Below are 13,454 nucleotides of genomic sequence, written 5' to 3'. Positions count from 1 at the left end.
CAAAGGAATGCACAATCTTTTCAATGATATAATAGCAGAATATTTCCTAAACCTAAATAATGGAATGGAAAATCAAATACAAGAGGATTACAAGACCCCAAATGTACAAAATTATAGCAAATCCACACCAACACACATTATAACGAGAATGACAAACACATGATAAGAAAAAATCTTAAAGGTTGTGAGAGGAAAAAAAATATCAAATTATGGATGGGGGAAACCAATTCCAAACTCAACTGATTTCTCAGCCTAGGCCCTCAAAGCTAAGAGGTCCTAGAATAATATATCTCAAGCTCTGAAAGCAAATGGATGCCAAACAAGAATTTTTATATCCAGCAAAATAAAATTTCAGATTTGAAGGTGAAATTAAAACATTCCACGATAAACAAAAATTAAAAGAATTCACAACTCGAAAGCCTACACTAACAGAGCATTCTCAACAAAATCAATAAAATATTCCATGACAATGAAGTGAAAAAAAAAAAAAAAGAAAAAGTGAAAACCAGAAAAGGGAGGATCTACACTAAAGAGACATTCAACCAAATGAGTAACTAAGACAAATCAAAAGCCAGAGATAAATCAAAATTACAAGGATTTCAAATCATATTTCAATAATAACCTTGAATGTTAATGGCCTAAACTCATCAATCAAAAGACATAGACTGGCAGATTGGATTAAAAAGCAAGACGCAACAATATGCTATCTTCAAGAGACTCACTGCATAGGAAGACTTCCACAGGCTGAAGGTGAAAAAATGGGAAAAATCTTATCACTCATATGGATTGTGTAAACAAGCAGGGGTTTCCATTCTCATTTAATATAAAGTAGACTTCAAATCAAAGTTAATTAGAAGAGAAAAAGAAGGGCATTTCATGCTTCTTAAGGGAAGTATACATAAGCAGAACATAACAATTATAAATATTTATGCCCCAAACAATGGAGCATCTATGTACATCAAACAAACCCTTCTTAATTCCAAATTTCAAATAAACCACAATACAATAATACTGGATGACTTTAACATACCTCTCTCACTACTGGACAGATCTTCCAAACAAAAACTAAATAAGAAAACTATAGAACTAAATAATACAATTAATAATTTAGACTTAACAGTCATATATAGAATATTTCATCCATCAATGAGCAAATATACTTTCTTCTTAGCAGTACATGGCTGCTTCTCTAAAACAGGCCATATCTTATGCCACAAAGCAACTCATAGTAAATACAAAAAAACAAAGATAATACCTTTCATTTTATCAGACCACAATGGAATGAAATTAGAAATCAATGATAAAAAATAGAAGCTACTGTAACAAATGGAGACTAAATAACATACAACTAAATGATGAAGGGATAGTAGAAGAAATCAAGAATGAAATAAAAAAAAATTCTTAGAGGTAAGTGAGAACACTGATATAACATATCAAATTCTCTGGGACACTATGAAGGCAGTACTAAGAGGAAAGTTTATTGCATTGAGTGCATTCATTAAAAAATAAAAAGTCAACAAATAAGTGACCTAACATTATATATCAAAGCCCTAGAAAAAGAAGAACAAATCAACACCAAAAGCAGTAGAACATAGAAAATAATTAAAATCAGAGCTGAAATTAGTGAAATTGAAACAAAAGAAATAATTGAAAAAATTGACAAAACAAAAAGTTGGTTCCTTGAAAAAATAGATAAACCTCTGCCCTTGCTAATAGAGAGAAAAAGGGAGAAAACTCTAATTGATGCAATTATTAAATTTATTTTTTGGAAAAATAAGAGACCCAGAATAGCTAAAGGAATCCTTAGCAAGAAAAGTGAAGCAAGAGGCATCACCTTAAACTATACTACAGAGCTATAGTAACAACAACAGCATGATATTGGCACCAAAATAAACTTGTAGACCAATGGTACAGTATAGAGGACACAGAGACAAACCCACATTAATACAGTTATCTCATAATAGACAAGGGTGCCAAAAACATTCACTGGAGAAAAGATAGTCTATTCAACAAATGGTGCTGGCAAAACTAAAAATCCATATATACCAAAATGAAATTAAACCTCTATCTCTCAATCTGCACAAAAATCAACTCAAAGTGGATCAAAAAATTAGGCACTAGAACAGAGATCCTATGCATAATATAAGAAAAACTAGGCCCAAATCTTCACCACATTGGCCTAGGACCTGACTTCCTTAACATCACCTAAAGTGCAAGAAGTAAAGTCAAGAATCAATAAATGGGATGGATTCAAATTACAAAGCTTCTTCTCAGCAAAAGAAACAATTAATAACGTGAGGAGAGAGCATACAGATTGGGAGAAAATTTTTACCACAGGCACCTCTGATAAAGCATTAATCCCTTATATAAAGAATTCAAAAAACTTAACACCAAAAAAAAAAAACCAAAACCAAATAACCCAATCAATAAATGGGCTAAGGAACTGAACAGACACTTCACAGAAGAAGAAACACAGCTGATCAACAAATATATGAAAAAAGTGTTAAACATCTCTAGGAATTAGAGAAATGCAAATCAAAACTACTCTAAGATTTCATCTCACTCCTGTCAGAATGGCACTCATCAAGAATACAGGCAACAATGTTGGTGAGGATGTGGTAAAAAAGGTACACTCATACATTGCTGGTAGGACTGCAAATTGGAACAACCACTAAGGAAGGAGTATGGAGATTCCTCAGAAAATTGGGAATGGAACCACCATTTGACCCAGCTATCCCACTTCCTTGATTATACCCAAAGGATCAGCATACTATAGTGATGCATCCACATCAATATTTATAGTAGCTCAATTCACAATAGCTAAACTATGAAACCAACCAATAGTTTGTTTTAATTTGTTATACAGTCATGTATAACAAATTAAAACAAACTAAATTTCAATAGATGAATGGATAAAGAAAATGTGGTCTATATACTCAATAGATGAATGGATAAAGAAAGAAGGTGACCCTCAATAGATGAATGGATAAAGAAAATGTGATCTATATACTCACTGAAATATTGGTCAGCTCTAAAGAAGAGTAAAATTTTGTCATTTGCCAGTAAATGGTTGGAGTTGGAGAATACCATGCTAAGTCAAGTAAGTGAATCCCACAAAACCAAACCCCAAATGTTTTCTCTAGGGAAGAATAGCATAGCTTAGATTAGGTAGAGGGAAGTGATGTGAGGGGAGGGGAGGGAATGTGGGGATAAGAAAGATAGTATAATAAAACAGACATTATTACTGTATGTATATATGTGACTACATAACCAATATGATTCGTAACATGTACACTCAGAAAAATGAGAAATTATATCTCATCGATGAATGATGTATCAAAGTGCATAAATGCATTATCAGTCATGTATAACAAATTAAAACAAACTAAATTTTATAATAAAAAAAGAAATACAAAAATATTAAGATAAGCAGAGGTAAGTTATAGCTTTGTCTTCATTTTCATTCTCTGCAAAGTTTATGCTGTCTTGTTGTCTAGTTCCTCAAGAAATCATCTCAGTTGCTCCAGCTTTAGCTATTATATTCCACATTTGCTCTTCTCAGGAAAAAAATTAATTCATAGGATTCAGTATCCAAGGATAAATTGCCTTTCAGCATTCAATACTATATTATGTATCTTTTCTTCCCAGGAAAAATGGAATAACTTGGTGGTTAAAAGCAGGGTTTGGGGCTTAACCTCCATCTCTTTCTCTATCTTGTTCCATGTTTTTGATAAATTATTCAATCCCTATTTCTCTCAGTTCCTCTTCTGACATGGGGTTAATTTCCTTCCTCATTGGATAGCTGTGAGTGTTCAGTAAGATAAAGAATGTTTAAAAGTCTCTATGATTGCTCAAAGATGTTAACTACTATCACCACTTCATTAGCTAGGTCTTATGCTCTTGAGAGTAAAGACACTCTAATAGAATTTTGATTCTGCATAGAACAAATCAGAGTTTTGACTACATAAGTGTATTCCATAAATGCCTGAGGGATCATCTAAAGATGTTTCATCATCCAAATCGATAGCAGACTCAAAGATGAATACACCAGATCTGCTATTTATATAAGATGATTCTTGTATGATAGATTCAACTATAGAAACTGTTGTAGAGAAATAATTAAAAATAATTCAATAAACTTTGACTTCAATGTGCCTCCATCAAAGACATTATGTTGTCTGTTATGTACAATACATGTAATCAGATTTTATCTAGTTTTATAAAAAAGCAGTTTCAATCAATTGATTTTGAAATAAATTGAAAAAACTTTAGCCACAAAATTAACATCAATAAAACATATTTATTTACTACAAATTTTATTTAATATTTCTACTAATGTCCTTTTTTGTCTTCATATTATTGAATTTTGGGAAAAGAAAATTTTAAAAAACCCTCATTAACACCAATGAAATCTTCTGATATATTTGTCTTTCTTTTTCACTGCTGAGAAACCACATATGTGACATCTATTTTTTTTATTATTCATTCTCTATTGTATCCTCTGTATTCTGACTCCTATGTCACAGAAACTACCAAAAATGCATTTTAAAGTATATCTCGGCTTTTTCTTTGACGTTTTTATCTTAACCCTCAAGCCATGAAAAACTTAAACATAGAATTTAAATTAAGCCTTGTAGCAGTGTTGCTTTGACTTTAGCATGTCTCAGAAAAACTTGGGGAGTTAATTAAAATTCTTAAATTATGAAAGCCTCACCCCAGAAACTCTGACTTAGTTGTACTGGAGTGGGGTCAAGTGTATAAATTTTTCACAAAAATTCTAGGTTATTCTGATGCACTGAGGACTGATCTTTTAAGAGATACTACCTTAAGGGAATTAAATAAAGCAGAAGGGAGATGAGACTTCTTCTACCTCAAAAATAAAGAAGAAGGAAAGAAAGGATAAAAGGAAGAAGATAATTCAAATATAAACCTCTCAATTTCTTTCATTTATTTTTGTTCTCCTTCCTTGCCTATGTCCATCTTTCACTTCATAATTGTAGCCTATTTTAAGGACTAATCCAAAATTTCTTCATATATATTTTTTACACAGACTGGAATATCATATTTGCCCATTTTTTTTTTATCTTTTTAAACTCTGCATCCATGTCTTTAGCTTCTGATTGGTTATTTATTCATCTCAAGTTAATTAAATCAATTCATATACTTCTCTAAATGGTACTGACTTCTGTATTTTCCTTTATTCCCCCCTGACTAGTCTCTTCTCTGTGATAAAAAAAATGCATACATGTTCCTTTCAAAATGTCAGTAACTAGTTGTCAACTAGTTTTATATGCTGCAGGATGGGAGTGATTGAGTATAGCTAGAGTCCTTAGCCCACCCAGACCTAAATGGACAACATGAGCAATTGAGAGAAATGCAGGAGGAAGGAAAAAAGGAATACTTAGATGTTGTTTTTTTCATGTATTTAAATAATAGTTGACTTGAATGTTTTGGGTCCAAAACTCTAAAAAGAATTAGACAACACCAAGAATCAATACGACTGGCAAAAGGAAATTGAAACTCAAGAATGGAAGGGGCCAAAAATGAATTTTAAAAGCAGATAGACAACTAGAGTGGATAGTTTATCAAAATACAAAAGAAAACCTTTATCTGAATTATGATTAATTGATTCATTCAGTTTTTCAGCACTTATCATTGACAAAATCAACTATATATTGGAAATTAACCAATGGATTAAGAATACAGCAGTGAATAAAAGAGTTTCTGCTCTCAAGAAGTTTTAACTCTAAAGAACAAAGGAACTAAGCTCAAATAATTTTGCCTAATTAATTTTGTCATAGCTCTGTGAAGATAATATAAGGGAGTATTTTTTATAGGACCTGGGATTGAAGATTGAAGGTAGAAAAGGACTGGACAACTTTAGACAAGATACTCAGAGAAGGCTTCTCTAATGAGTGTGTGAGCTGAGTTCTAATCAGGAAATATTTGAAAATCCAGGGGCAGTACGTGTGTGCTGCAAAAGGCCAAAGTGAAGAGTGAGCGGAAAGACACTGAGGCCAACACAAGATTTAATAATATTAGGAATATAAAAGCAGGCTGGTTGCTATTATAGCTTAAGAGTAGAGAAGTAGTAGTAAGTAACATCATACAGGTACTGGGAAGACAGATCTTGTGGCTTTAAAAAAATTATGTGTAATAGAAAGTCTTTAAAGATTCCAAATAAAAAAGTAAAAATTTTATTTCTAAAAGATAACTGGATTCTACATGGAGAAAGAACCATAGAAATAGAAGAGGGGATGTCAGCAAATCAGTTAGAAACTGTTACCAAAGTCTAGGGGAGAAATATTTATGCCTCAGTCTTGGGTGATGGCAGTAGAAACAATGAAAAGTGGAGATACAGAGACATATTTGGGAATTAATGTTAATACCTCATGATATTTTGGATTGAGGAAAGGTTTGGGTTGAGTGAGGAATGAAGCAAAACTCCTAGATTTTAATTTGAATGTACAAGGAGTGGTCCCTTATAATAAAGGGAAAATATTGGCATAGAGATGGATGTGGAGGGAAATTTGCAAAGATCAAGAATGTGAAGGGGAAAATACAAAGAGAAATGTATGGAAATGTTTAGGTAAGGGAGACATAGGGCACAGAAAAGTATATAAAATAAGATGATAGATATTCATCTGGTCATACACCAAAACAAATTTCATAAGTGATAGTGCAATAACATAAAAGTGTGACTTATGCAGCTTATAGAGGAACTGAATGTGTATAAACTTTTTGTATAGGGGAGAACATACAAAATTTAGAAGTGCTATAAGAAGCAATAGAAAAAATGCACAGATTTAATTAAGAATCACAGCCTCAATTAAATAATAGGCAAAAAAGAGGAAAAACAATTGGCATATAAACATTTCCCACATACTTACCATCATGTGTAGTCAAATAAAAATGAAAGTGTTAGCTGTCATTTATTAAATTCTCAATGTAGAAACTTTACAATATTTAGAAGACTTATAAGAATAGAAAACAAAAAATTGTAATAAAATGATCTTAATGGTGAACTCTACATACCAGTCACTGTTAAAATCTAAGTACATATTTTGCTAGTAAGGTGTAAAATACAACTTTGGGCAGCCTTTTCAGAAAATATTTAAGCAATTAATATTAACATTTTAAAAAATCACAATAGAATTTGAACCACTAATTTCACTTTTAGAATTCTCCCTAAAGTCCCAAATAAAGAAAATAACTTTGCAGCAGTTCACATACATGTACTTATCAACTGCTATGCATTTCCTATGGGATTTATATGTGCTACTCACAAACTTTTTGCCCATTTTTTCTAACAGATCTGTGACTAGATGTCATTATTATCATTATTTTGCAGATGATATCACTGCAAGAATAAATTTAACCAATTAAAAAAGCATTAATAATAATAATAATAATAATAATAACAAAACTCAGTGACTTGCTTAGTAATGCAGATAATGCTAGGACTGGAACTTAAGTATACGAAGTTGGACTCTAGATAGTCTACACCCCTCATTATAATAATGAGTGATAATATTTATTGACACATTACTTTTATGAGCAAAATTTTAAACAATCTAGTTTTTCTAAATAATTAACAATAATAATCAATAATCAATGACTTTTAATGATTAAAAATGACCCAGACAGGACTGCAGTTGTAGCTCAGTGATAGAGTGCTTGCCTTGCACGTGGAAGGCACTGAGTTCCATCCTCAGCACTGCATAAAAGTAAAATGAAGGCATTGTGTCCATCTACAACTGAAAAAAAATTTAAAATGACCCAGACAAAAGGGAGGCAATAATAGAAAGCAGTTATATTATTTTAGGTTTAATAAGTAGGTTTATCTTCACATATAGACACTACACAGCTAGACAGAAAAAAAATAGAAAACAAAAAAAGTGCTGTTGCTTAATATATTGTTAAGTATTTTATCTGAGCATATATTTTTTTTTGTCTTTGGTGTTTGCATATGTTCTGTTTTCCTTAACCCACATTAATTTATTAGAAACAAATTATAACAAAACAAGATCACAGGGGAACTTTTTATTTTTTTCTTTACCACTTAAAGTAAGAATTAAGAAAGCAAAATAATGGGGACAGGGAAGCAAAACATAAGCAAAGACTAAATTATGTTCATTTAAAAATTTTACAGTTATTGTGATCATAAGGATAGTCATTGGAGCTTTAATGGCTTATGAGTAAAAACATGTACAAAAATCAATCAATGTAGCCATAATATATTTTCATGGCTACATTTAAAGGCATCACTAATACTTGGTTAGTTATGCTTTGAAATGGTATGGGGTATTTATAATCCTATTGATTTGAACTTACATGCTCACTTTAAAAAAAGAATATCAGAACATTTTTTTCACGCATCAAAATTTGAGTCAGATTTGTGATTAAAGATGTCATCAGATATTTTAACAAATGATAGAAGACTGGGGAGGCCACTTACGTTAATCAGTATGCTGAATAAAAGTAAAAAGTTTGTCTGGAGGAAAACTCAGGTATAGTTTTCACCTTAAATCTCAAGCTCAGATTTTACCAATTAATACAGCAATAATAATATTAATTTAAGTTCTGGAAACTGAAACAGAAATCATAGCATCTTATTTTCTTTTCCTTAATTTGATGATAGCAAAACAATGCATACATAAGATAAAATATGATACATTAGGAAAAAAATACACGTTGGATTTTCAGGCTGCCTAGAGATTTAAATTTCATGCATCAATAACTTTCAATGAAACACTTATGAACTTCCAGGTTATATTTTTCCTATCTTCCTCTTTAACATATGGGTTTAGATACAAAATCTCTAGGGCCTTTTCCTACTGCATTCTTGGGACCTTGAAAAAAAGTTTGCTTAGGATGGTATACCAAAGTGTTTATTGAAAACAGCATTTGAAGCATATTCAAAGAAATAAATGACTGGTTTGCTGACACCAAATCACTGGTGATTATTGTTTTTTCCTCCCAATTTACAATGGAAAAACCAATGAGAATCATTGCCCAAATTAAGTGAATAACAAGCTAAAGAAACTAAGAATGATTAGCATTAGAGTGGTATTGAAAAATAATCAATGGTTAAATTGATTTCTTTCTTTTTTTTTTCTAGTGAATTGATTTTTTTTCTTTTGTTCTACCACTATTAAATACCATATTTAGACTGGTGTGATGGATTACACTTGTAATTCTAGCCTCTTATGGGACTGAGGCAGGAGGTTCTCAAGTTCAAAGCCAACCTCAGCAATTTAGTGAGAACCTAAGCAACTTAGTGAGACCCTGTCTCTAAACAAAGAAAAAAATATGTATATATGTATAATAGAGCTGGTGATGTTGCTTAGTAGTTAAGTGCCCCTGGATTCAATCCCAAGTACAACTACGACAAAACAAATATACATACCCAAAAGGTCCTACTTACAAAAAATCTAATTGAAAGATTTAGGAGAATCGAAGAAATAAGACTTTCCTAGAACTGAAAAAGATTTAAGGGGTGGAGTTATTTACCTTTCACAGTTGCACAATGTCTCGGAGACACCCTTCAGTTTTATAATATGTACAAATTGCAATTGAAGCAAACCCAAGAAAATGGGAAGTCACATCAAATAGAACAGTATTCATCTGTTCTTGACTTTTTTGAATGTGTGAGGTTTGAGAAGAGAAACTGAAGCCCAAAGATTCATTGAATGTTACAACAAAGGCAGCCACTCAAATATTGTTATTCACTTAATCTGAGCAAGGATTCTCATCGGTTCTTCCACTGTAAATTGGGAGGGAATTTATAACCAAAAATAATTATGATGTTAATATTCTGTACAGCCTGAAAAATCCATATCATATCTGTCTACTTTTCCTTTTTTGTTCTTTTTCATATCAATTTTCATATTAACTGGGGAGGCAAAAACACAGGTAAATAAAAAGTAATATATTAAAATAAATATTAAAGTCATATCTTGTCAAAGAACCAACTTGAAGTAACAGCAAAATCAATTAGATTATAGTATATTTCCTACCTCTTGATGACAGAATTAAATTGGGGAAAACTGAATTTATTATTCCAGATAATTTTGTATTGTATTTATCTTGCTTCACTATTTTCAGTGAGGGGGGAAGAGATGGCTGAGGCATAGTGGGGTAATAAAATTGAGCCTGAGCAAGTAAGTCCCACTGTTTTAGGTGACTTCTGATCAAGAGATTACTTGTTGAACATTACAGCAGCACCAACCTAGGCATTGTTACTGGAGACAGGGAGGACAAACGCAGAGCCATCTGACAAAGGCAAAAAATGTTAATACACAAATAGAAAAGCTTAGGAGTATCCACAAGTGGAGCTCTCTCTGTGTTAAACTAAAATAGGAGCTCTGCCTATGCCATGAGACAGTAAAGGCACATCACAAATGCATACCTGTCATAGATATTCATGTATTTTCTTTATTGCATTTACATAGTTGGCTGTGTAATATTTTCTGCCATGAAATAGCTGTATACATTGGACAAAACACTGTGTCCTCACGTTTTCTCTGTACTCCTGTTAAAGCATATGTAAATTAAAGATAGTAATAGGATCATAGAATTTTTAAAATATGTAAACAAAGCTTGTAGAACAATGCATACATTAAGCATCTGTTAAATATAATATTTCATATTGTTATATAATTTATTATTTACTCTATAGTGTGTATAATAGAATCATAGGGTCTTTCAGGATTATTGAATATATAAATATGTAAAACATTTTGGTGTTTTACCCATTAGGCATATGTCTTAGCTATATATTTTTTGTATTATTTTATAATCTACCATATTATTTTATAGCACTATTATACTTTTTGGTAAATGCTATTACTATATTATCATACATATTATTATTTTATCACTCTCACATTTTATAAAGTGGTCAATAGGAGATTCTTATTTAAGATACATTTATTGAATTATAACATAAATTCAGAACAATAAGTCATAACTGAAAAGACAGGTGAGCTTTAATAAAGTGAATACCTTTGTTTAAACAACACCTGGATCAATAAAGAAAATCTCATCAGAGCTCCTGTTTCCTAATGAATAGTAAGTTCTCCAAGGACATCACTTCCCTGACTTCTAACCTCATATATGAGAAATTTGTATCTGTATTTGAACTTTGACAAATAGAATCTTACTTTGTGGACTGGCTTCATTTGCTTTACATTTTGTTTTTAACACATCTATGTTGTTCTGGGTAGCAGTAGTTCATTCATTTTCATTGCTGAATGATACTCTATAAACAAACTTCAATTAGCTTAATTCATTCTTGTTATTCTTGTTACACTGCAGGAGACTGCCAAGACAATGTTCATTAGGCATGGTAATTGTGGGCAAACTTGTATCCTATTTAATTTTTCAATAATTCAACATTTCATCCTAAGAATACTGTTTGCTTGGGGATTTTATAGATGTTGTTTATCATTGATATTCTTTTCATTCTTATTCCTCTAGAATGATTTTTAATGAATAGGTATGGACTATGATCAATGCTTTACTACATGTATTGTAATGATCATATGACTTCTGTTTTTCTGTCAATGTGATGAATTTTGTTGCCATGTAATTAAATAATTCAAAATAAAAATAAAATCTTTTTTTCCATTGCAAAGATAATAGGTATTCAAAATATGCTGCGGTAAAATTTATACTTTCATAATGATTTAAGAAAAATCATTGCTTGTATGGATTTTCCAAAGTAAGACCCTCTAGAAAAATCAAACTAGAGATTAATAATTTCTATCTGGATGGAATAGATCCAAATAAGCTAAAAAAAAACCGGTTGTATGAAATTTGTGACTTTGAGAGAAAGATATAAAATTATGACTCCCACCAATAAACAAAAAGAATTGGTCTATAAGGTACATAAAACATTAATTTTTCCTGATCTGAGAGCAAGTACACCACAAAAGGAAAGTATATGCTACCTATAAAACACCTAGTTCCAAGCCATAATTTAAAGACAGTTTTACTATGCCCACCTAAATTCAAAATTCAATAGGATATTAAATTTTTGCTATGGGATTATGAAAGTAGGAAGAACTCTTGATCAGAAAAATGTGTAAATAAACTAGATGACAGAGATTTCTTTGAAGAAGATGAATGATATCTTTGACAGGCTAATGAAATTTAAATTTCGTCTTTTGGTTCAGTTTTATTCTTTACAACATTTTTTAAAATATCATTGCTCTATCCCAGTAATCCTTCCATCCCCCACCTAACATTGTAGTGTCTAAAAGCATTGAGAGGTAATTTGTTCAGTACATACAAGGTACTGAGCATTAAGAATGCAGCCAAGAAGTTTCCAGCTTTTCTGGGTATTTCACAGTGTATACACATCCTAATAGTCAGAATTTGATTTTCACATTTTTAAGAAGTTTATAATACTTTGAAACTGTAATCAAGCAAATGTTTAGATTGAAATCCTAGGTATTAAAATTTAGATAACTAATTTTTAGACCATCATTTTTAAAAAGTAAATGGGATAGAAATTATTAAAATATGTGGAGGCTAAGGGTCAAACTTGAAGTGACTTTATATAGTAATTGCTAAGAATACATCTGGATACATCTGATGACAGCATACCCAGATTAAAAAGGTTCAGGTACTTCAAAAGTAAGGTTTACCTTTGTAAAGTGAAATCTAAAAAGCTGGTAGTGAGTGTTGGAACACCATACTTCCATGTGATTGGCAGATACAAATAAAAAAAAAAGAGAGGTCTCCCAAATTGTTGCTTTTGGCTTTCTGTGCTGTCCATTAATCAGGAAATAAAATCCTATTATGCAAGCTATATTGTTCCTTTGTGACATAGATCATTCCTTTCTTTGCCAGAGTATACATATAGCATATCTATATTGGTTTAATATTTTAATAAAGCATTTTGAAAAAATAAATCTACCACTTCATTTCGATTCTGCACATTTTGTCTGGCAATCTCCTCTCCTAAGACTAGTAAAAATCCTCTGTGTGAAAGCTGAAAAAAAAAAATGATGCTCTTAAAATATAGAAATGATTCTAGTAAGCTCAAGATAAATTTGGCACTTCATTTTACAGAGGTAGTTAACAATCCATCTATGAATAGTCAAATACTTTTATTTATTCATTATATTACTTAAGTTTATTTTAGTATCTTTCATATTTGCATCAAAAAGTCCTAGTTATGAATTCCTCAACCTTCCCTTATTTGTGAAAGGATTGGCATAGAAATATACTGTTTTGGGGTGCCTTGAAGTGCTATTTTAATACAGAGCACTTAAATGTAAGATTTATGAGATCTATGCGACTCAGACCAGTCTTTGATTTATATCAAGTAGTTTTTCTTTGTAATGTATAATATTGAATCAAAAATAACTTTCTAAACTTCAATTAGAATATTGTCTTAAGCTATGTTTTTTTTTTTTTTTTTTTTTTTTTTTTTTTTTTTTTTT

The sequence above is a fragment of the Marmota marmota genome, unplaced genomic scaffold, assembly GCF_001458135.2.
Source record: "Marmota marmota marmota unplaced genomic scaffold, marMar, whole genome shotgun sequence".
NCBI lineage: Eukaryota > Metazoa > Chordata > Mammalia > Rodentia > Sciuridae > Marmota > Marmota marmota.
Note: the sequence above shows the minus strand (reverse complement) of the source record.